Source organism: Protopterus annectens, chromosome 6.part0 (assembly GCF_019279795.1).
Source record: "Protopterus annectens isolate FY-2018-M chromosome 6.part0, PAN1.0, whole genome shotgun sequence".
NCBI lineage: Eukaryota > Metazoa > Chordata > Ceratodontiformes > Protopteridae > Protopterus > Protopterus annectens.
In genome coordinates this window covers 7,064,403-7,089,735 of record NC_056737.1, presented here as the reverse complement: position 1 = coordinate 7,089,735, position 25,333 = coordinate 7,064,403, and the positions used below count along the sequence as shown (strand labels likewise).

Below are 25,333 nucleotides of genomic sequence, written 5' to 3'. Positions count from 1 at the left end.
AGAAGCGCTAAACCCAAACGTAAAACTACTGTTCAATGTCAGCCTTACCACAGGATATGTACCCAAAGAGTGGCGTACAGCAACAGTGGTCCCTCTCCACAAAGGTGGTACCTCAATGGATCCTGGAAACTATCGCCCCATAAGCCTGACTAGCTTGGTCTGCAAAGCTATGGAAAGGATCATCATGGACCTCATAAAAAAAAGATATTGGGGACCTACAGACACTGGATCCTACCTAGTTCGGCTTTAAGGGCAGATCCTGCCTATTAAACCTGGTCGATTTCTTTGAAACAGTCACCAAGGCCATTGACGAGGGTAAGGTGGTCCACACAGCCTACCTGGACCTTGCAAAAGCCTTCCATACAATACCCCACTCAGGCATTATAGATAAGCTCACCAGCTTAAATATAAACCCCTATGTCACTAGATGGGTTGCAAACTGGCTCAAGGACAGAACTCACATGGTTAGAAATGCTGGAGCCATGTCGGACTCCAAACCAGTTACAAGTGGCGTCCCACAAGGCTCAGTCCTGGGACCTCACCTGTTCGGTATATATTTCTCGGAGGTACAGGCCAACACAGAAGGAATGTGGCTGACCAAGTTCGCGTATGACTGCAAACTGGGCACTATAATAGACTCTCCAGCCGACACAAGCATCCTCCAAAAGGGCCTCATAGAAACAGACAACTGGTGCCAGAGCCATGGCCTCAAGGTAAATGCCAAAAAGTGTGTAGTCATCCCCTTTGGCAAAAACAAAGTGCCCACAAATTACCACATAGGTGGTAATCCATTAAGTACGGAAGAAGTAATTAGGGACCTGGGGACCCAAGTTGATAGCAATCGCTCATTTGACAACCACGTAGCCAAAGTGGTTAGAAAAACATTTTATATAGCCCACCTAATCATGAAGGGATTCACATCTAGATCAGGGGAGGTCATCGTGCCTCTTTACTCATCCCTCATTAGGCCCATAATTGAGTACAATGCCCCTTTTGGGATGTACCTTACCAGACACCTGCAGCAACTGGAAAGACCCCAAAAGTACCTCACCAAGAGGATCAAAGGGCTCAAACAGATGCCATATGCTGCCCGGTTAAAGAAACTGCAGCTCTACTCAGTGGCATAATGCCTGCTCAGAAGCAATCTGTGCCTGACGTATAAAGCCATGTCCAACCTGGAATTAATGGACATGCTGCACCTCAGAAAATCCAAATCCCATCGAGCTATGCGCTCGAGAGACTTGAACCTCAACACTGAAATAAATAGGACATGCTGGAGGGACAGATTCATAACCCAGAGGCTCCCTTCACTCTGGAATAAAATCCCAGTCCAGGTTAGGCAGAGTCCCTCATTTCCTCTCTTCAAGAGGAATCTTGATGAGTGGATGTGGGATCGTAGGTTTACCCCGGGTATCACTTCTGTGTCACTGTTAAACAGAGGCACAGTATACTAACCTCGAAAAAGGGCACAGCAAAATTAATTTAAAATGGGTGGCGAAAGCCAAACACACTCTGGCTAGGCTTATAAATGCCCTAGGGAAGATATATATTTAGGAAAAGTATTTGCCCCTTCCTGAGTTCTTATTTTTTTTGCATGTTTGTCGCACTTAATTTGTTTCAGATCAAACAAATTTAAATATTGGACGATAACCCAAGTAAACACAAAATGCTCTTACTTATTAAGGAAAAAAAACTATCCAAACCTACATGGCCCTATGTGAAAAAGTAATTGCCCCCCCCCCCTTATTAAAGCATGAAGTAACTGTGGTTAATCACATTTTTGGGAAAGCTGAGTTCAATTTCACTAGCCATACCCAGGCCTGATTACTGCCAGACCTGTTGAATCAAGAGGTCACGTAAACAGAACCTGTCAAAGTGAAGTGGGCCAAAAGATCCCAAAAAAGAAGACATCATGCCGCGATCTAAAGAAATTCCGGAACAGATGAGAAACAAAGTAATTAACCTCTGTCAGTCTGGGAAAGGTTACAAAGCCATTTCTAAAGCTTTGGGACTCCAGCGAACCATGGTGAGAGCCATTATCCACAAATGGAGAAAACCTGGAGCAGTGGTGAACCTTCCCAGGAGTGGCCGGCCTGCAAAAATTACCCCAAGAGCGCAGCGGCAACTCATCCAAGAGGTCACAAAAGAACCCAGAACAACATCTAAAGAACTGCAGTCCTCACTTGCCTCAGTTAAGGTCCGTGTTCATGACTCGGCCATGAAAGAGACTAGGCAAAAATGGCATGCATGGCAGAGTTCCAAGGCGAAAATCCCTGCTGACCAAAAAGAACATAAAGGCTCATCTCACTTTGACAAAAAAAAAATCTTGATGATCCCAAGACGTTTGGGAAAATATTCTGTGGACTGACAAAACAAAGTTTAACTTTTTGGGAGGTACGTCCCATTACATCTGGCGTAAAAGTAACGCAGCATTTCAGAAAAAGAGCATCATGCCAACAGTCAAACATGGTGGTGGTAGTATGATAGTCTGGGCTGCTTTGCTGCTTCTGGACCTGGGCAACTTGCTGTGATTGATGGAACCATCTATCAAAAAGTCTTGAATGTCTGGCCATCAGTTTGTGACCTCAAGCTGAAGCACACATTGGTTCTGCAGCAGGATAATTATCCAAAACACACCAGCAAGTCCACCTCTGAATGGCTTAAAAAAAACAAAATGAAGGTTTTGGAGTGGCCTAGTCAACGTCCGAACTTGAATCCAATTGAGATGCTGTGGCGTGACCTTTTAAAAAGGCGGTTCATGCTCGGAAACCCTCCAATATGGCTGCATTTAAAACAATTCTGCAAAAAATAGTGGGCCAAAATTCCTCAACAGCAATGTGAAAGACTCCTTGCCAGTTATCACAAACGCTTGATTGCAGTTGTTGCTGCTAAGGGTGGCACAACCAGTTATTAGGTTTAGGGCGCAATTACTTTTTCACATAGGGCCATGTAGGTTTGGAAATTTTTTTTTTCCTTAATAAATAAAATCATCACTTAAAAACTGCATTTTGTGTTTTACTTGGGTTATCTTGTCTAACATTTTTGTTTGATCTGAAACATTTTAAGTGTGACAAACATGCAAAAAAATAAGAAATCAGGAAGGGGCAAATACTTTTTCATTGCACTGCATATATAATGTATATGTATGTAGATATATAATATAGATGTATGTATATGCATATATAATGTAATATGTAATGTATATGTATGTAGATATATAATAATAGATGTTATCTATATTTTATATATATATATATATATATATATGTGTGTGTATAGAGATCATATATATATATATATATATATATATATATATATATATATATATATATATATATATATAAAATTAGTGTGTATGTATATAAAGGTATAGAGAGATATAACGTTCTGTCTATACTGTTCTTCCTGGGCCTCCACTGGAAATAGATACAACCCAAGTTGGACTTTCCCAGTAAACAAAGATAAATGTATTGTTAACTGGGTTGGCCCTACTGTGGAAGAGCCTGTTTATCAATGGGACCCAAGGAGAAAAGCTCTACTGTATTCTGAAATTGATGCATCATTATTATACAGTATAGTACCCAGCTTACAAAGTGCATATTAAAACACAAGTGCTACAATTTTATGTTTTAGTTAACATACCTATATAAGGGCAGCACAGAAGATTTACAGTAAAAGTAGTAAATCTGCAAATTCCGTATAGTCTTGTCATCTTCATTTATTATGCAAGTCAACAGTCAAGGCTATGAGAAGGCAAAATATGATTGTCAGTGGTGACTGACCATTATCCAAAGATCCTACCTGCCCAAATATAAAATTAAGAGCTCCCTTTTCTAGAAATAGTCACTATCTTACCAAAGAAAATCACCCACTGACCATCTTTTAGCAAGTGCTTCCATATATCCAGCAGCATTAATAGCACTATAGTAAAATTCCCGCCAAAGCTTATTGCTTCCTGGCAAAAATCCACTTGTGACATCAAGCCTTGAGTGAAACATCGGTCTAAAGCTTTCCAGTCATTTCGTGATTGGACTCCTGTCAACACCTGAGATCTACATTATGCTGTTTTGCATTTTCAGGACACTTTCTAAAGCAGCTAGACTGTACAAAGGCAAGAAACATCTAGCTTGCCAAATAACTAGAATTCCTTCAACTGATATATGAAGCATGGTATCATTTGAAACCTTTATGCCTCACTAATAATAGGTTCATAGCACTTCATAACTTTTCCAGACAAGCCTTTCACAGACACAAAAAGAACTTCAGCTTGACTCATAGCAGCAGTCACATTGTGCAAACCCCAAAACCCTCTGTAATGATGACAGTTTTCTGACTGGATATAATTTCTACAAACAACCCACCCCATTCATTGATTTTTAAGTAAAGTCATCTCAGACTTTTTCAATGAATTCACTAACCTACTCCTTGTGTAGAAATTGCTGTCTATCAGGAAATCTCTCATCCTTCTTTGTGCTTCATTGTAGTTCATCCCAATGTATCAAACCTGTCCTTCACCAAATTCTTCCAGATATTCCCATAAGATCTGATAAATTACTCCTGTAGTTTATCTACCAGTGTTAAAACTCTTGTTCATATCAACAAATTCTGCCTCACACAAAAATCATTCTGCCATCTTTATGGTAAACGGACATTAATCAAAGCAGCTCAACCCCATCTCTACCTTCCTTACTGTAAGGAAGATTTGTGAAGTTAATTTATATCCAGCTCTGTACTTGCATCAATCCAATATAAACCTCTTTCCTCTGAGCAGCATAGCATTTGATCTGATTACAGCTCAGTCACAACACTTTGGTCATAGACTGAAATCCTAATTATAAGGGTAAAGACAGTCTCACTGGAGTAGTTTTCATTGACCTTACTAGAGCCTTTGTCTTGGTTGACCACTCCCTTCCTCTGAACCATATGCTTCACCTTTTTTTATAAGTCCTGATACCTCCCTCTAGTTTCAAGACTTCCTCTCTAACCATCATTTTGAGAATCCAGATCTGGTTCTCCACTTCTCCTGATGCTCTGCTAAAGGAGCCCTTCAGGAAATCATCCTAGCTTCCTTCTCTTTTCCATCTTTTATAAGTAAAGGTCTAATTTGACCACTTACACCAGTCCTTTCATTTTATATGCTGATGTCCATGGCCCTAGTCAAATTGGGACCCTTTTCCTTCCATTATTCAACTTGGACTATTTTCACACCCTTACTAAATGGCTACTCCAGTCACGAACTATAACTCCACATAGAGTTTTAGGCCTCCACAGCAAAGCCATGCTGTTTGGTATGGCTCACAGTTGAAATGTTGGCACTCGTAATGCAGGGTGCTGACAGACCGAAAATAAAAAATTACAAATCCAGGAGAGCGAATCTCTAACATCACTCTTCTCCATTTTAATGTGTGGGGAGCAAGCTCCACCCCCCACAACTTGTATGTAGCAATACCTTGGAGAAAAGAAAATCTATTTTGAGAAATGTCTTATCTCAGACTTTGTATAGATCGGTTCATTCTTTCAGCCATTCAGTCTTGGTGTCAAGGCTTGGTCTAGTGTGTCCCAACATTTCAAATGGTTACCGTTTACTACCACACACAAGCTTTCCACTGCTGTAAGCCTCTGGGGAGTTGTAGGCCTTGGTACCGAAGCAATTAAAGCAACTTCTCTTTCAAATACTGTGGTACCTGGTTAAATCATATGTACATAACAAAAAGTTGCCTATTTTTCTGGACTAGGAAATTTTGAAACTTTTTCCCTTGCCATCAAGTTCTAGTAGAGGCAGAAGAATTTTACTAACTAGAATGTGGTCTACTCCTAATTGCAACCGTTTCTAAAGAAGATACTAAAACACTCCAGATGCTTAACAAAATTTGCTGTTTCATAATTTTTTATTTTTTTTATATATTTATTGACATTTGATTACTAGGATGGTCAGACTGGGTAGAAGCCAATTTTCAGCAGAGGCCCAGGGAGAAAAGCTCCAAATTATTACAAAACATTTTAAGAACAATAATGTTCCAGTCTTCAAAAATAAAACAAAATCTCTGCAGTTAAGGTAATTCTAACAAATTAGACATAATGATATAAAAATATTGGTTAAGAATCAATACAAGGTATATGACTATCATTTAATATTGAGAGCCATTTTAGACCGTTTGTAAAGAGCCATTTTAGACAGTTTATAGAGAAATAAAGTTAATTTAATACAAATTTGAAGGGAGGGGGAAAAACAGGCTTGTGGTGTATTTTAGAGAGAGTCTGGGAAGAGAATTAGATAGCAGTAAGGAAATAAATGAAGAAGGGATAATAAGGAATGAAAAGGTACTTGTTCACATTTAGGGAAATAGTTTATCTTGGTTTTGAGCAAGAACAGAGCCAGATTTTAGCAAGGAAGTCGAGTGGTTTTGAAAGATGGAAGGTGTGTATATACCTGTTGAATACAAGTAAGGTGCTCTAGGCCTTAGCAATGTTGTATGAGTACAGACAATGCCCAGCAGATTTGCTAGGTTTGTAGACGGACAGGAGTTCTTTGTTACTGGATTGCAATAACTGACTGGGAACCTAGTTGTGTATAATGTTTGTTTTTAGTGCTGGACCGGCAGATGGATGCTTATAGGTGGTAAGAAGTTGTGTATATGTTAGTTGATGTGGCATTTCTAACCAATTTAGGTTTTTCAGTGCTGTACAGTGGTGGGTTTTGAAATGTGTATGTGCTGCACGTTTAGCAACTTTGTTATAGCGTTGTTCATGTTCTAATTTTTGTGAACCATAGAGGTTAGTAAGGATAGGAATGCTATAAAGGAGATTGGGGATGAGATAAGTAGTGGCAAGTGTAGCTTTAGTTGCATCAGAGAGTGTTTTTGGCTCCCTAGTTTTTGATTTTATTCATGTGCAATTTTGTATATGCAGGTGAAATGTAATGTCATCCACTATCACACCTAATAGGACTTTACAATTAGTTTTTTATGACAGAGGGATTTGGGGAGGGGGAGTAGTAGTTTGGTCATTTTTGGGTTGAGTATGAGTTGTGACTTAAGAAGCCATGTTTCAGTGGCTTCTAAAGCTTCCCGAGTAGTTGTTTGGAGGTGTACCATGTTGTCCGATGTGCAAATAAGTGGGATCATCTGTGTACTATATTAGGGTTGCCTGTTGTATGGAAGTATAGAGTTTTTTTTTAAACAAAAAAACATTTTTTTACATGTGACCTAGGCAGTCATACATTTATACAAATGAAAACAAACCGTAGTGACATAGTCTTAGTTGCCAACATTATACATCACAAACCATGTTGAGGTAATTGTAGCTGCAAACATTATACATCACTTATAATCTATCCAGACGTTGTCTGTCAAACATTGTAGAGCTCATTTAAAATCCTACCTTCTTTTAAACCTCGTTCCTCCTTTTGCATATATTGTTCCCACACTTCCCATTTTTTCCTGTGTAATTTGCTCCTACCCTTTTCTCAAGATCCCAGTTCATTTTTATCTGTTACTGTGTTCACTACTTCTAGTAAAGTTGGTTTAGACTTTGATTTCCATTTTCTAGTAATTGCTTTTTTTTTGGCAGCTGCCATAATTAGACTCAGCATGTCCTTACTATGTCTAGGCAATTCTGATTCTGTATCATGGCTCAAAAATTAAGTAAAGTTACATTACACCAATCTGCTCACCTAGTAAGTCCACTAACTCATTGCATTCCTAGAAAAATATTTCCAGTTACCTCTTTCTTCCCCATCTTACCTCCAGCATTTGCTGTCTACCTGAGAAAATTCTTTGGAGGCTACTTGGAGTATAACGACAATACCTATGTAAACACTTCCAAGCGAAGATCCTACATCTTCTAGACTTGGCATATTTAGGAGACCTACATATATCCTCCCGTTGCTTCTCTGGGAAGACGGACTGGATAAGCAATTCACAATCCTTTCCAACCTCCCCTGATTCTTGTAGTGATCATGCAGTGTTTTTGTACTGCCACCTTCTGCTAAAATCCATACTTTTATGGAACAGTCCTTTTAACAAACTCAAACAGAATCAGTCACTTTAAAAAAGGTACACTTGTGCCTATCGTTGAGGGGGGGTGATTTTGAAAATTTGGTCTCTTCCACCTAAGAACCACCTCCCAGCTTTATAATGGATTGACAAACAGTAAAGTGGTTCAAAACCAAACTCTATAGAGCACTAATCCAATACCTGTAACCATTAACAAAGATAATGGCTAAAACGTCGAAATTGATTTTAAAACTTTTTCTGTCTATTGTATTTTCTTGGACTGAGCCTAAAAGTTTCTCTTGGATCAGTGTTCACCTCTGACTTAATAAATTAATGCATAATGTATTACCTAGCTGAAGAGGAGACTGATCTTAATTGCTAAAAATATTTCCCAAGAAGGATCAATATGAATTGTATGTAATCTGGAGGATTTATTTTTAATTGGCATGTCTTTGTCTTGTACACAGTTCTTATTGTACTTAAACTCATGTTTGCTTGCTTGCTATATATCTAGTGCTCACAAATAACATCAATATTTACCTTTATTAAATGTTGCTTGCTAAAATGTGATGTGACAGTGATCTGTTTGTATAGTGTTTCTTTGTGTGTATAGCAAATGTTTTCCTGTTTATGCTTCTGCTTGTGACCTTAAACAATTAGCTTGACTTCAAAACCAGGCTTGGCACAGTAGGGATAAGCTGGGTCCCTATTATTTTAGCAAACTCTATGAATTGCGAATGCTGTTTAGTCGAATGTCATTACGCAAAATGGCAAAATACCGAAAGCACGGAACGGCAATTTCCCCCCCCCAGGGAAAAATCACTGGCCCGTTCCTCCACTGTGGTGCGATCTCAGAGTTGGTATATTTAAGTAGGGGATGTGGGGGGGGGCGCACACAGCCCCCCACTTTATTATTTATTTATTTTTTTACCCTGGGGTGAAAATCGCTGATCTGTTTGACATTTTGGGTTTTCGGGGATTGTGGGTCAATTGTATAGCATTCACAATTCAGTGCGTTCGCTTATATAATATAGACCCAATAAGCTATGCTGTGTGCAACCCCCAGTGGGGAGCAGTACATACTAACAATAACCAGTCTTGTGTAATCCTATATTACCCCCTGAAATTATTCTGTTTTTTCACTTGGTGCCTCCTGTATTAACCATACAAGACTATCTGGCCCAGTGTTGCCATTGGTTGGACAATTCTTCTGCAGTGTGTGTATAATGGAACTGTATAGTGCCCTGTTACTGCTACAAGAATATAGATTCTCCAGATTTATTGCTGTGCATCTGTTGATACCTAACCAGTGTAAATGTGTACAGTGTTTGTAAACTTTTTTTTTCCAAATTACCATGCAGACTATTTCTGCGGTCTGTGCAGCATCTGTGTCATCACATTGACTTAATGTTGTGTATATCCTTGCTGGTCCTCAACTTAAATGATCTGTTGCATCTAAGCCAAGTCTTTCTCAAGGCGTCTCTCAAACGGAACGTACTGAAGTGAAAATACTCTTAAACAAAAAAAAAAATCAACACCTTGCTGTCTGACATAGATCCATCTTCCATATCCCCTGAAATTTCTAAATGTGCTAGCTTAATTAATCATAAATCCCAGTTCTTTTATGATGGTGGATTTCAGATTTCTAGCTATTAATTTGATGACATGCTACTAATGGGAAGCGCATCCAGTTGTTCCTTGACTTATGGATCTCCTAAACAAGGACATAGGCAATCTCCAAGCTCTTGACCCCACCCAATTCAGATTCTTCAGGGGCAGACTTTGCCTATTGAACCTGGTTGACTTCTTTGAGACCATCATCAAGGCCTTGGATGAGGGAAAGTCAGTACACACAGCTTACCTTGACATGGCCAAGGGTTTGACACAATCCCCTACTCGGGCATCGGTGAAAAGCTAACACAGCTTGGTGTAAAATCACTATCTCGTCAGGTGGGTGGCCAACTGCCTCACCGATAGGACCCACAAGGTCAAAATAAGTGTTGCCACCTCCAACAGCAGACCTGTTACTAGTGGTATTCCCCAGGGATCTGTCCTGGGACCCCTACTGTTTGACATCTACTTCTCAGAGGTCCAGACAAAGGCCCTGTGGCTTACCAAGTTTGCAGATGACTGTAAGTTGGGTGCTGTCATCGACTCCCCAACTGATGGTAACATACTGCACGAGGGTCTCGCAGATACAAATAACTGGTGCCAAAGTCATGGCCTTAAAAACGCAACAAAAATTTATCATACTATTTGGCAAAAACACTGCCCCTACTGATTACCACATCAATGGCAACCCCCTAAGCACACAACCTGTAGTGAGATGTCCGGGTAATCGGGGTGACCACAATCTCACATTTGACCATCATGTGGCAGCAGTGATCAGAAAAGCCTTTTACTTGGTTCATCTCATAAGTAAAGCAATTGTATCCAGAAAAAAGGAGGTTATTACCTCTTTGTACTCCACCCTAATTAGGCCTATAATTGAGTATAATGCCCCATTTGGTATGTACCTCTCCAAACACCTGCATCAACTATAGAGGCCACAGAAATACCTCACAAAGAGAATCCATGGCCTCCAACATCTGTCTTATGGACAGGCTCAAATCACCATCACTCTACTCTGTATCATGCAGATTGCTCAGAGGTGATCTGTGTCTTGCCTACAAGTCAATATTGGACCCTGCCTTACTAGCGATGCTCAATATAAGTAACTCTTAACTCCTTGCACATTACCTGCTCGATGAGCCTAAATCTAATAGGTGACCTCAACAAAACCTGCTGGAAAGACTGGTTTGTCTCTCCACCATCTCTGGAATAGACTTCCCATACATGTCAGAGTACCTTGCTGACCCTCTTCAAGCGAATCCTTGATGAGTGGATGGGGAAACCACAAATTTGTCCCAGGGGTTCCACCTTTGTCCCTTATTGACAGGGGCAACAAGGGCTGACAGAGGATTCTTTTTTGGGGATAAACTGTTGGCTAGGCTTGTAAGGGCCCCAGGGCCATTAGCCTAGTAATCTTCTATGACAGACTACCTGGAATAAATTGCTAGTTTACCCACCAGAAATCCTAAGTCCCCCCCCCCCCAAGATAGCCTCTTTTGCACTGCAGTTGTTGTAGTTAGATAATTAATCAAATCTAATCACAAAGCAGTTTCTTTAAAACACAAACACTTTCTTTGTGAACATTTTTGTTTAAAGACCTTTTAAAATGATGTTACAGTACCTCTGTACTCTCCTACCACTGCAGCTGTTTACTTGCATTTACTAAAGGTATGTAAATTAAGCAGTCCATAATAAGGTCAAATATGATGGGGAAATTGCAATAAGAAAAATAGCCTTGGTGGTCTGCCAACCTAAGCAGACTCAGCAGTAAAAGAGTTCATAAATTATTTTACTGCACCAAAATGCAGTCTGCACACCTACCACCTAAAAGATTTTAAAACTTTGCATTAGGAAGTTTAAAAAAAAACTGCAAATGTTAGAGAAAAAAGAAAAATTATATAGTTTTCCTCACCCATGTCTTACTCTAATGCTTGCAGCTACACTTAGTGCTGATTTCACACTATCTACTGTAAAATTTGTTACTACACTAAAAGGTAGTTTGTACCATTACTCAATGAAGGCAATTGTTCAATCTGATATGGCATTCCTTTACTGCATACAAAGTAGACATCTAGTATAACAATGAAAGATACATAACAGTGGTATCAGTAACATTATAATGTGAAAACTGTCCTGTGCTATATTGCGGAGTACTATATGTTACTTCAGTATGTAGTTTAATCCAATCTATATCGGGTACCCATTTATGAAACAGTTGTCACCAAACATTTTCATTTTGTATCATCATTTCAGTTTGTATTTTATTCTTTTGAATATCCACATACAAGGATTGCAAAGTGCATTTTGTCCAATTTACAAAAGTAGTCATGTTACTATCACATTTTAACTGATGCAACTGCATAGCATCATAATTGTCTAAAAATTGCTGCTGATAATTTATATTATGCAGGTATGCTTTCCATATGTCTGGATTCCAGAAAGCTTGTAAATATACAATCTGAGCGATATCTTCCCCCACTGTTTTTAATCAATTGGCTAAAACTTCAATATTAGCTGCATTAAGAGCCCCCATTCTGGTACCCAAACCTCCCAGCAAAGTGTCGTACTATGCTCTTTTATATCGGCACCTGCCAGTGTCTGGGAATATGATGGTAAAATATACCATAACTTTTTTTACTGTCTACCTACCTTTTTACAAGTAGAAGGGATTTTAATCAAATGAGCTGTATGAACAGAGGTATGTTTACCTGTCGATATGGAGAACACATATCCCCAATATCTGCGGCCTGTCATGGCAGTGCTATTAGTACATACTACAGAAACTCCAGTAGTAAAATCCAGTCTGCTTCCTGTACTATTGGGAAAGATACTCCTCCCCTGTGTACTATCATTACCACATGTTTTTATATAAGCGAGAATTAACATTTGTACTGCCTTTGGATATTCCTGCGAATTTTTTTCCTTTTCCCAAATAAGGGGTATGAAATTGACATTTAAGAGAAACTTTTTGGAATTAAATTCAGTGGTTACCTTAGGACTATTTGGTTGACTGTAATGATGACCCAGAACTGCGGACCAAAAGGTAATATTCCTGAGAAATCTTATATACCCAAAAGTACAACCGGCATTAGATGGACAAATGAAGTTGTCGTGCTGTCTTTGCCCATTTTATCTTTGAACACTTGTGCCAACTTAGTGTAGCAGTGTGATTGTCATGGTTTATTTCCCAAACTTGCATTTTTCCTGTTTGACACTCTACCCCAAGGGTTCCAATGAGTACAGTAGCAAACAGATTCTTCATTATGTACAATAGTATAACCTCTCCACGTGAGAGGAAACAATTTGAAAAGTTGTTTTGATAGATGCTTTTTCAACTGTTTCAAACTTGGCATTTGCCGTGTCTACAAAAAAAAACACAAAACATGAAGTCACTTAATGACTTTCAGCTGATCTCTGTGAACAAGAATCATTTTGTTCTTTTTTTTCCTTTAACTTTGTACACTAGAGGTCCCAGCTGAGCAATTTATTTCAAAAGGTCCTTGCCAATTGCTATCCCATGGACCGTCCATCTGGAACGTCTTAATACCTTTGTCCCAGAGGGAAGGTTTTCTTCTGGCATAACAGGATCCTTTTGATCGTAATTTAAATGCCTGCATTTGTGATAGGCTTTGACACAGTTCAGAAATATCTTTTAACCATTGTTGGTGCTGTGCAATTTCTAGTAATGGTCTGTTTGTACTGACAGTAGGCTCGAATGGCAATTGTACAGGCATTTTTTCCTGCCTGTCATGACTTCAAAAGTTGAAACCCTGTCTTACTGTGAGGAGTTGCTCTGACACCCAGCAAGATTCCAGGTAAATGCTTTACCCAATTTACACCTTTTTCTAAGCAGGCTTTCTTAGACATTCCTTAAGAGTCCTGTTCATTCTTTCAGCAATCCCATTGGAGTGAGGATGGTAAGGAACATGAAATCTTTGCTGGATACCAAGCAAATCACACAGTGCTTGCATCAGTTTACTGGCAAACTGTAGTCCGTTTATCAGGTTCGATAACTTGTGGCCATCCCCAATGACAAATGTTTTTCCAAAAGGCTTTTGCTGTAGCTTTAGCGGTCATTGTTTTGGTAGGAATTGCTTCTACCCCTTTGAGAATACATCAACTACTACCAGAAGATACCTGTACCCACCTTTAGCTGGGGGTAATGGACCTGCAAAGTCAATTTGGATGGCATACCAAGGTCCATCCTCTGGAGTTACCCTTTAACTGTGACTTTCAACTGAGCATTTACCTGCAAACATATTAAGCATTCGGCATGCCCTAAATCGCAGATTTTCTTTAACTGTGTATGCCAGTACTTGTTCTTTACAATGGGCCATAACTTTTGTGTGCCCAAATGTCCCAATACCTGATGATTAAACTTCACTAACTGTCATGCCTGTTGGTACGGACTATAAGGAAGACTGGAACCATTTTCTAAACATTTTGCATAATATTGCCCTGGACTGTTTCCTACTACAGTACATTTCACTAATTCTTCCTTCAGTCCAAACTTAGTTTGGATCTGCAGCAAGTCATGTTGCAAATTCTGAGCTGAAAATATCTGTATGGCATGTACTGCAGTAGTTTTATCTGGCACACCAGAAAGGTGTTCTGTAGGATACAATTGTATTCCTTCCCTGGCTGCCTTTTTTGCCATCTGATCTGCATAGTTTATTTAAATGAAAAATCTCATTTGTAGCTTTCTGATGAGCTTTTACATTAAAAATACTGTAGTAGCCCACAAGGGACTAACTAAATTCCAAATAGTTTGTAACGTAGAAGCATGCTTGAGCGGTTTGCCCATATTGTCAACAAACCCTCTCTCTTCAGCTGCACATGTCTACACGGGCAAGGAATTAGCTACGTAAGCACTGTCTGAAAAAAATATTGACAGGTGGATAATGTTATAACACACATAAAGAACTGCTTCTAGTTCAGCTCACTGAGCAGATATATGCCCCAGTAACTGTATCAGAGTTGGCTGTCCCATAGAAGGGCTTTCTGACACTACTGCAAATCCAGTTTGATATTGTCCATCATCCCAAAATCGAGCACCACCAACAGACTGCCGGTCTGTGTTTCTGAAAATCAGGAGACAGAATGGGCTTTTCTGGATTTGAGATGTGTCTAATGCATTCATGTCGTTTTCCTTCATATCCCAATGAAGTTGGATAAGCTAAAACTTATCTCCTGTCTTTATTGTGACTCGCTTAACACTAAATTATGCTAGCCATTTTGCAAACACTGCTTGACTGACGTCATCAATACTTAAATAGTCTCATTTACCAAAGCTTGAATGGCATAATGAGGTATATGTCCTTGGGAAAAGCTGTTAAATATTCAGTTTGTTTTAAACCCCAGTAAATGGCCAAAAGTTGCTGAATACATGGGTGATGGCCCCTCTCAACATGTCATTTTTCTACTGAAGAATTTAATAGAGTGTAAAGTCTTTTCCATTCTAGCATCAGAGCCTCGAGGCCACTCCTATAAGAGCACAACAGAGTGTGTTTGGACCATCTGCTGCTTGTAACACAAAAAATGTCAAACTTGGCGCTATTAGCTCTGTAGCCTTTGCCAATGCAGCCTTTAAATCACAAAAGGCTGTGTTTTCCTTTAGTCCCCACGCCAAAAAGGATAATTCCTTTTTGTTAGAAAGCATGTCATACAGAGGAATTGCCATGCTGGCATAGTCCTCTATGAATTCCCGATTGTAATTCATGATACTTTGAAATTTGTGCACCTCCGGAATAGTAACCAGTTATCCATTTGCAAGATTCCCTGCACCCTCTCCAAACAAGGAGTACTCCCAGAAGGATGTAAGATAGTACCTAGAAATTTTACTTCAGATGACATGAATTGTACTTTCTCACTTTTGACCTTAAACCCTGCTTCCTGCAGTGTTTTGAAGGATCTGTATCACCTTAGCTAAATGCTGTTCTTTTCAGACTGTATTAGTATGTCATCAATGTAATGCAAAACTGTAATGCAAAACTATCATTAGATTCTAAACCTTGTAGTTTGTCCAACTATTTGGTGGAATATAACCGGACTGTTTTGAAACCCCTGCGGTAACAGTGTCATGATGTAGTGTTCATTTTGAAAAAAAGTAAAGGCAAACCTTTGCCAATCTTTCTCCTGCAATGGCACTGCAAAGAAACCATTAGCTAAATCTATGACCGTAAACCACTGACTTTGTGGTTTTATCCTTGCTGCAAGTTCTGGGATCCCTGGAGTCAAATGAGTCTGGGGAGTCATGAATTGGTTCACTTTTTGTAAATCAATAATCAGTTGGTAAGTACCGTCTTACTTTTTAACTGGCCATATGGATGAATTGTTGGGGCTTTTTCCCTTTTGAATTATTCCCACATTAAGCTACCATTGTATATAATTTTGCATGTCTGTTTCTGCTTCCCTTGGAATTGGATAATGTTTTTGAAATGATGGAATAAAATCCTCATCACTACCTACCACAACTGCTTCCTGTAGCTTCCCGCAGTCTGTGGGCACTTGAGACCACAATGTAGGGAACTGCTGTTTTACTTTTGACCATACGTCGTTGTCAGTAGGACTGACAGTACGCCCCTTTTCAGAACTGGTTGGTACATGTATTGCCTCTATCATGCACACCATAGGAACTTGATCTTGCCATATAATACCATTAGGAAGGTCTATGACAGTTCCCATTTTGGATAATATATCCATTCCCAAGATTGTGGAAGTGCAAGAATTGTGCTTCAAAAATATCCCTTTTACTGGCTCCCCTTGACTGGTGAATTGTACTTGTACAGGTTTACCACCTAAGGCTAAACATCCAGAGCCATTAAACCCTGAAATACATGTACGTTTAGATAAGTCAGGAGGCAAATGCCTACCCGTCACTGAGACACCCACTCCTGTATCTAGAAGAACATCTCCCCACAGGTTCCCCTCTACCCAAATGTTTAAGTGGGTGTCCATCTTTCCCTTTCCTAAAATTGGTCAACAAAGAGACTTTGGTGGGGGGGTCACACCCCTATAGTGCATCTATTTCCCACCCTGAATAATTGGTGGTATGGGACTGCAAAGGACAAAGCTGCAGTGTTTCTTCGACTTCACCACAGTCAACATAAGATTGGTTAAGGTCCTGCTGCAAGGCCATTTGCTGCTGATTAATTAGGATTTACTGGACACTCTGGAACAAAATCAGAAGGAACAGTGGCATCCTGAGTATTGATCATATTACCCGGTACTTTAGTAGTAGGTATTACACCATCCCCTTACTGTACTGGGAATACTGACTTCAGTATTTGTGGTAGGGGCTGCTGCTGTGGTCCCCTATTACCTTCTGTCCCACATTGTTGTGAAGTGTACTGCTGTATCTGTACATCTGGCTGCATCCCCTGCTGCTTTTGTGGTACTTGTGGCCTATAGAAATTTTTCACGGTAAGAAACTTACCCTTTGCCTCTTGTTTCTGGAGCCATCTGTAATAATATTTACAATCATTTTTAGTATGACCCACCTGTTTACAGGAGTAACAAATAGGCTGTTGCCTTGGAGGATCCTCTATGGATTGAGTAACTTGAGAAGCTAACTGAGTGGCTGGGGGAGCTGATGCTGCCTGTTGTTGCCCCTGATATGATTGCCCTGTCACTTGCTGTGATTGTCCTGTCATGTGTTGTGGGACATAACTGTCCCTGATTACTCCATCTTCCACGCCCCCTCCCCCTCACTTCACTCACCATGGGTGCAGAATGGGGAGTGTAAATCTTTTGCATATGAATAGCATTATCTTTGCACATAATACATGCTCTTAGTAATTTGTCTACTAATTCTGTGAGTGTGTGTGAAGGCTCATAAATAAGTTTGATATCCCCTGGGACACCATCCAAATGGTCTAAAAAAGAGTGCATAAGAACCTTTTGAAAATCTGCATCTTTTAAATCCTTCTCATCACTGTCCTTAACTAGCATGTATGCCAGCTGATAATGTTCTGCTTGCTCCTCTAAGGTGTCACAGATGGTCATTTGAAACAGATCTAAATGTGTTGGTGTAAGAGATTGCCCTCTTGTATAAGCTAGCAATACTGCTGTCATTCTTAAATGTTTAGTTTGTATCGGATACTGCTTTTGCTGAATGTAAGCCATAAAACGCGGAGTAATAAAATTCCAAAAACAACGTTCAAGTGCATCATTCCACACAGTACCTACAGTTTTATGCACCCAAGCTTCAAATGTAATCATGTTATTAAAAATGTCTTTCAGTTCATCCCATTTAGGGAGAGTTTCTAACATCCTAGACTGATGATAAACTTGAGCAGAAAAAACAGTTGAGGCTATAACAGGACTGGTAACAACAGATCTGAAGTTGTTAATCTTCCATTCCTCACTGATGGGTACGGTTCCAAACCCTCAGAACAGAGTCTGCCAAATGCCAAGCTAGCGTACACCAAACTCTCAAGCCACGCTACTACCCACAATGCCCTTCATCCCATACCTCCGATCTCGTTTGCCACACAGCCATATAGCTGCATTTTCACTGAGCTCTCCAGCTAAGTAGTTTTGAATTATCCAAACTTGTATTTCTTCCAAAAATGTTTCTTATAGTGTCTTCTTATAGTCTAGCTCTACCAACAAGTATTCCTTTTCTTACCATTGTTGGTATTTTCTTGCCTTTTCTTTTACCACCCTCGTGGTAACTCTTCATACCATTGCTGGTAGTCTGGCTCTTTTTCTCCTTTTCTCTGAGCGAGTGTTAGTATGTCTGAGAAAAAGGGTACTTCAGGTTTTAAACATTGCACGTTGTGCCGTGGTAAATTACCTAACAGTGACTTGCATTTTAAATGCTTTTATTGTTTGGGCATCTCGCATTTTTCTGCAATTCCCCCATGTGATATTTGTGCAAGTTTTAGTCAACGAATGTTGAATGAACAGCGCAACAAGTTGATTTTGAAAGGATTGCTTTCCTCTCCTTTCTCTGAGGATATTTCTGCGGAGGTCTCAACCCCTCCAGGCAAGGATAAGAAGTGCTCTCGCTCAGACCCTTCTTCACCGGCTGGTGATAGGGGCAAAAATCATCGATCTAAGACTGGTAGATCTTCAGAGCATCAACTCGCTGTCTCGATGCCACTGATTTCAGCAGCTAGCACTGTTTCTGGGAAGTCTAAATTGTCAGTGCCGGGCTCGGCACCAATGACTACTGAACTGATGGTTTATTCGGTTCCATCCAGTCTAGTTCAGGACACTTCGGCACTGACCTCACCTTTTACAGGCTCCGATGACCTCTGATCCGATTTTGACTATTACCCTGATTGTGACTTCGGCTCAGAGTTCCCTCTCGGTGCCGACTTTACTGTTTACGCAATTCAAATCCGAATCCTCGGCTCCATTCAGTTCATTACCACGGACCAGATATTCGTCTTCTGTGGACCCGTTTTGCCGGGCAGCCCTACAGTCTTTTTCTGGACTGGCCTGAATCCCCTTTCGGGATATCGATTAGGTCTGCCAGGAGCGTGTCCAAAATAGACATTGGTCATCTTGTGGATCAGGTACTGACTGCAAGAGGAATCTCCAGACCCTGTTCCACTCCGGGTGTTAGGATTTTTCCTCCTTCGTATTCTCCTGATGGGGATCTTTCGGTTCCAAGGCCCCCTTGCCCATTGCTTTCAACGGGACCCCTTTGGCGCTGACTGCTTTGATGCCTGAAGCATCCAAGTCCTGTTGAGCTTCAGTTCCGACGACAGCTCCCCTTACTCAACCACTTGCTTCAGGGGTGGAATATTCAGTTCCGGCCCCAGCACAGACTGCCTTCTCGGTTCCAGTCTCGGATCTGAGAGTGATTTCCGCACTGAACCCTTTTCAAACGTCAGTCTTGGAGGTAGGCCATTCGGAGCATGGTGTGACCCCAGTTCCAATTCAGTCCTCTTCGGTTCTGGGCTCCCATCCCTCCTTCGAGTGGGCCCACCTTCCGGATTGTGGAGAGGGTGTTGGTGGCTAACAATCCTCCTTCAGCTTCGCCTTTGATTCCCCCTCTTACTCAGCCATCGCCAGCCCTTTGCAGGGTGACCACTAATCCAAAGCACCCCCCTTTCCGAGGCTTCTTCGGATATTCCCCACCAAAGAGCCCCATCGGAAGAGGGTCTGCAAAAGAATACACATTGACTCGCCTGAAGAGTCCCTTACTGAGGATATGGATTACGATTATGGGCAAGGTTCCCCTAGATCACCCCCGGACGATGTTTCCTTTGGGGACATCTTGGAGATTTTGAGTCAGCAGGGTGACTGGAAATCTTCCACCCCTTCTCCAGAGGAATCCGTATTCTTACAAGCTTTCCGTTCCCTGCCCACTACGTCCTGGGTGACCCCTCCTGCAGATGAGTTGGTCAAATTCATCGTGCAGCGAGCATGGAAGAGTCCAGATTCAGTAGAAGTTATCCCCAGGAGGTCAGACAAAAGTACTTTCTCTTCCAGAAGATCAACCTCGTTGGTCAAAAGCTTGCCAGTAGACGCTGTGGTGGTGGTGGCGGTCACAAAAAAGGACTTGGCAGAAGAGAGTCCGGCTGTTTCATCTGCCCAACAGGGAGTCCCAGGTGGTGGACAGGCTAGGGAAGCGAGTCTTTGCTGCAGCGGCCTTTGCCATGCGTTCGCTGAATTTCTTGGCACACTTTATGAGACTCCAGAGAGACCTTATTTCCAAACTGTCTAGTAGCCTCGTGGGTCAAGTGTCAGATGGAGCATGTGTCAAAACTTGCCACCCTTGAAGCGATTTCGAATTCCTCCATGAAGTTGCTCTCCCATGCAACCGAAGGAGCAGCAGGTGCTGGCGTGGTTGTCCGACATCATGCCTGGATGCGCATTTCTGACCTACCGGATTCCTTCAAGTCTTCCTTTTTGAACGCTCCTATTGATCCTGCCATGCTCTTTGGTTCTAAAGTCAAGGATTATTTGGCCAGGTGCAGGCAGGACAGAAAGACCTCATCTGCCATGGGCCTGTGCTTCTCCAAACCTCAGCGTTCCTTCTCCAGGAATCAGAGGAGTGGAAAGTTGTGGCACAACAAGTCGCAAGGGTTCTTTCATGACGCTCGTGGCGAGGACTCCTCCAGAGGCAGAGGAGGTTCCGACGGTGGGGGTTACTGGAGTCAGGGCTCCAGAGATTCTTTCTCTGGTAGGACCTATCAGCGCTCCTGAAGCGTTGCCTGATTAGCTTTCCTCTGGAAGCAGTCGGAGAGCGTTTCTCTCTGCACCAAGCAGCCTGGTCCTCCATTACCGACAATCTATGGGTGCAGAGAATTATCACCAGAGACAATCCCATTCCTCTCAAATCCTTTCCAAGACCTCAAGTCTCCCTTCCCGATGTTCCACCCAGTCAAAGGGAGGAGGCAGCTTCTGAAATCAAGAAGTTTCTTCTAAAGCGAGTCATCCAAAAGGTCCCCTCCCAGATCAGTGCGGATTAGGGTTCTACTCCAGACTCTTTGGTGCCAAAAAAGACTGGGAACTGGAGGCCCATTCTGGATCTCAGTCATTTGAACGAGTCAGTTATACAGACCAAGTTCCGCATGGTCAGTATTCAGTCCATCCTTCCATGCCTTTGGGAGGGTGTGTGGATGTGCTTCCTAGATCTCTGGGATGCATATTACCACATCAAAATGGACAAACGCTCCAGGAGGCTTTTGTGCTTCTGGTTGGGAGTCAATCATTTTCAATTCAGAGCCCTGCCTTTCAGTCTCTCTACGGCCCCAAGAGTGTTCATGAAATGTCTCGCAGTGGTGACAGCTCGCTTGAGACGCACGGATTCCAGGTGTTTCCTTATCTGGACAATTGGCTCCTCTCCGCCCCCACCGAGCATCTACTGACCAGGGCCCTGCGCCACTGTGGTGGAGTCTGGGTATTGGTATCAATTGGGAAAAATCAAACCTTCACCCCTCACAACAATTGGAGTTCATAGAGGCTATGTTCAACACTCAGCTTGGTCTAATATCTCTTCCTCATCACAGGCTCTTAAGACTGAGAATGCAAGTGTAAGTGATACTCGACCGCAGGAAAGTGTCTGCAAGGGAAGTTTTGCAGGCTCTGGGTTCCATGGCGGCAGCCATTCCCATTCTCCGTTGGCCAGGCTTCATATGCGCCTGTTACAGTGGCTTCTTCAAACTCAATGGATACACAATCGTCATCCCTTGAACGCACTAATCCTCATCACTGATCTTTGCAAGCAGGTTCTCCTCCGGTGGATGAGAATGGACGAAAGTCTTTGGTGTCGTCCCTTTCAACCTCTTCAGCCCAGCGCCACGGTGACTACAGACGCTTCCCTGATAGGGTGGGGGAGGTCATTTTTCAGGGAAGATCTGTTCAAGGCACATGGTCTCCTCTAGAAGTAGACTTTCACATTAGTGTTCTAGAGCTCAGAGCTGTGTTACTGGTGTTACAAGCTCTCGGCTCTCCACCCTCTTCTTCCTCTCGGACCAATTGCTATCCAGTCCGACAACATGTCTGTGGTCTGGTACATCAACAAGCAGGGAGGGACCAGATCTTACCCCCTTTGCCACGAAGCCATGAGAATTTGGCAGTGGTCGATGGCTACCAACCATTTCATGATTGCTATACCATTTCATGATTGCTATACACATCCCGGGGAGTTCCAACGTGATTGCGGACAGGCTGAGCAGATGCTTCCTCACGAATGGTCTCTCAACCAGGAAGTGGCGGAGGAAATTTTCAGCTGCCGGGGCCGGCCTTGCTGCGATCTGTTTGCCTCCCCCTCCAATGCGAAGTGCAGAAGCTACTTTGCCCTCTTTCCTCCGCAGGTGGAGTCCCTGAGAGATGCTCTGACTCTCAATTGGCACACAGGTCTCCTGTACGCTTATCCTCCCATCCCCTTGATACCCTTGGTCTTAAGGAAAGCTACTCGGTTGAGAAGCAGAATGATTCTCATTGCCCCGTTCTGGCCTCATCAGGTTTGGTTCCCCTTCCTTCAGACACACCTGCTCCGACCCCCTTGGATTCTAGACTTCCATCAGGATCTCATCTCTCACCCCAAAGGGTTGTTGTCTCCAAATCTGGCCACTCTCAAACTGACAGCTTGGTTGCTCCACTTCCGTTAGTAGCCAGGCTTGAGTCACTTTCTTCTCCGGTACGGAATATTATTTTTGCCTCCCACAAACCTTCTACCAGAAAACTTTATAAAGACAAGTGGAAATGTTTTTCCTTGTGGGCACAAGAGCTGTCTCTGGATCCTGTTTCTGTTGCAGTAGCTTTGGTTCTTCAATACCTGACTAAGTTTTCCTTAACTGGGCTTCTGCATCCACGATTCGGATGCATATAGCTGCCATCTCCTTTCCATGATGGTTCAGACGGAATTCCTATTATTTCTTCCCATCTGTGTAAGACTTTCTTGAAGGGGATTTTTCATTGTAGACCTCCCATTAGGCAACTGTGGAATCATGGAATCTGTCTAGGGTGCTTCAAACTTTGACTCTACCTCCCTTCAAGCAGGCTGCAACCTGTGATGTGAAGTTTCTGTCCTGGAAGATCTTGTTTTTGGTGGTGGTTACTTCAGCCAGGGTGGTGGTTACTTCAGCCAGACGTGTATCTGAGCTGCAAGCATTATGCATTAAAAATCCTTATTTGATTTTCCATAAGGACAGAGTATCACTTTGCACCAGTCCCACTTAGTTACCCAAGGTGGTTTCGGAATTCTCTATTAATCAGTCCATTGAGTTGTCAGTGTTTTTCCCTAATTATACCAGCAAAGGGGAATACTGTCTTCATTCCTTGGATGTCCACAGACAGTTGCAGTTTTATTTGGACAGGACAAATTCTTTTTGAAAGTCAGATCAGCTTTTTGTTGCCTTTGCTGGCTCTAAAAAGGGATCAGCAGTGTCGTTACCTTGTCTAAATGGCTTGGGGATTGCATCTCCTTTGTTTATTCTTGGGAGGAGGAATCTGCTCCTGGCCGCATTAAACCTCAGTCCACTAGAGCTGTGGCCGCTTCTGTCGCCTTTCATGCTAGGGCTTCCATGGATGATATTTGTGCAGCTGCCACCTGGGCTAAACCCCATACCTTTATCACGCATTACAAATTGGATCTGATCTCCAGGGGTAGAGCTGCCTTTGGCTCTATGGTTCTCCGGAATGTTCTTCCATGAGGGCCACCCAGATTCTGTAGTAGCTAGGGACTCTGTCCCATCAGTGAGGAATGGAAGAAGATTAACAACTTCAGATGAAGTTATGTCTTACCATAACGTTCCATCTGAGTTGTTGATCTTCTTCCATTCATCACACCCTCCCACCTTCCCCCGCCAAGGCTCCTGGAAGATCTTTGGGTCATTTTGGCCTGTTAGTGTGTTTGCGCAGAGATGGCCTCTGCCTCTGTTTCTTATATATACATTGCTACTATGGTTCTGCAAACTCGATCTGGGGTATGGGATGAAGAGCATTGTGGGTAGTAGCGTGGCTCGAGAGTTTGGTGTACTCTAGTTTGGCCGACTCTGTTCCGAGGGTTCGGAACCGTACCCATCAGTGGTGAATGGAAGAAAATCAACAACTCAGATGGAACATTATGGTAAGACATAACTTCTTTTTTCTTTCTGATATTTTTCTAACAAAGCTTGTAATATTAATAAATCCTGATTAGCTAAATAGTTCCCTGGTAGCCTCAGATTCCTGTATCTCTAATTGATCTTTTAGTGTGTCTTCTCTTGCAACAGTGACGTCATGCCGTGCATCAGCCAGCTGCTTGCCATGTGTCTGTTGCAAATGATCAATTTTATCCATTAATCTTTCTGTCATACCAATGGCTTTAGTACCTTTATCGCAAACTGTTTGTGTAAAGTTCTTAAGTTCAGTCTGTGCAACTTTTAAAAACTGAGCAAAATCTTGTGTACATTCAGCAGAATCAGTATTTGTCTTATTAGACGCATTCCATGTATCACAGTCAATTTTAAAATGACCCACAAGGTCAGGACCTTGCTGTTTAACTTCAGCAATCCATTCCTTAAATTCTTGTAAATCAGACTGTAAAGTACAAACTTTGGCATTTACATCACCCTCCAACAAGTCTGTTGCAGCAGGATATATAGAAACAGGAACCATTGTCTGTGCTTCAAGCATTACTTTACACTAATTTTGTTCCAGGTTTTGTACAACAAGCTTATGACAAGACATACAAAAAACAACATTTAAATCATTACAAATGGCACATTTTTGAATATTCTGGACAGGCAAAGCCTGTGGCACTTTTGCTTTACGCACATACCAATCATGGGTAAAAATCCATTTGCATAATGCAGGACTGTCTGTTTTCCCTCAAAGACTTACAACATGATGATCATACCATGTTTGTAAATAATTACATACATCTAAATATGACTCCGATACATCAACAGTAAAAGATGTGGTGCACTTCTTGGCATTTTCATGAATTGCATTCATTGTTAAAAGAAAAACTTGCCACAAATGTTCAGGACAAGGTGATCAGGCTTGACACGAAGATCAGTTGTGGAAGAATTTTCTGTGGTCAGTCACTAGATGCTGGTGAAGGCAGGACCGGCAGTGGGATCCCCTCTTCATATCTTACCAACTGTCTGAAGAAAAATTACTGTACTGCCCTGTACTGCGCCACAGTGGCTCTGTCCGCCAGGCAATGGACGAAATAGTAGGAAAGAAGAGTGCACTCAGAAAAAGAAGTTTGCGAGAATGTCACACTGTGAGAGGCACTCAGGAAAAGAAGTTTGCAAGAATGTCACACCATAAGAGTC

The 25,333-nt window shown here is 41.8% G+C and overlaps 1 protein-coding gene across 1 annotated transcript in view; it reads left to right on the top strand.

Moving 5' to 3' along the window:
• The window catches only part of EIF1AD (eukaryotic translation initiation factor 1A domain containing), a 210,727-nt gene that overhangs the window by 14,779 nt on the left and 170,615 nt on the right, over nucleotides 1-25,333 (top strand). The window lies entirely within an intron of this gene.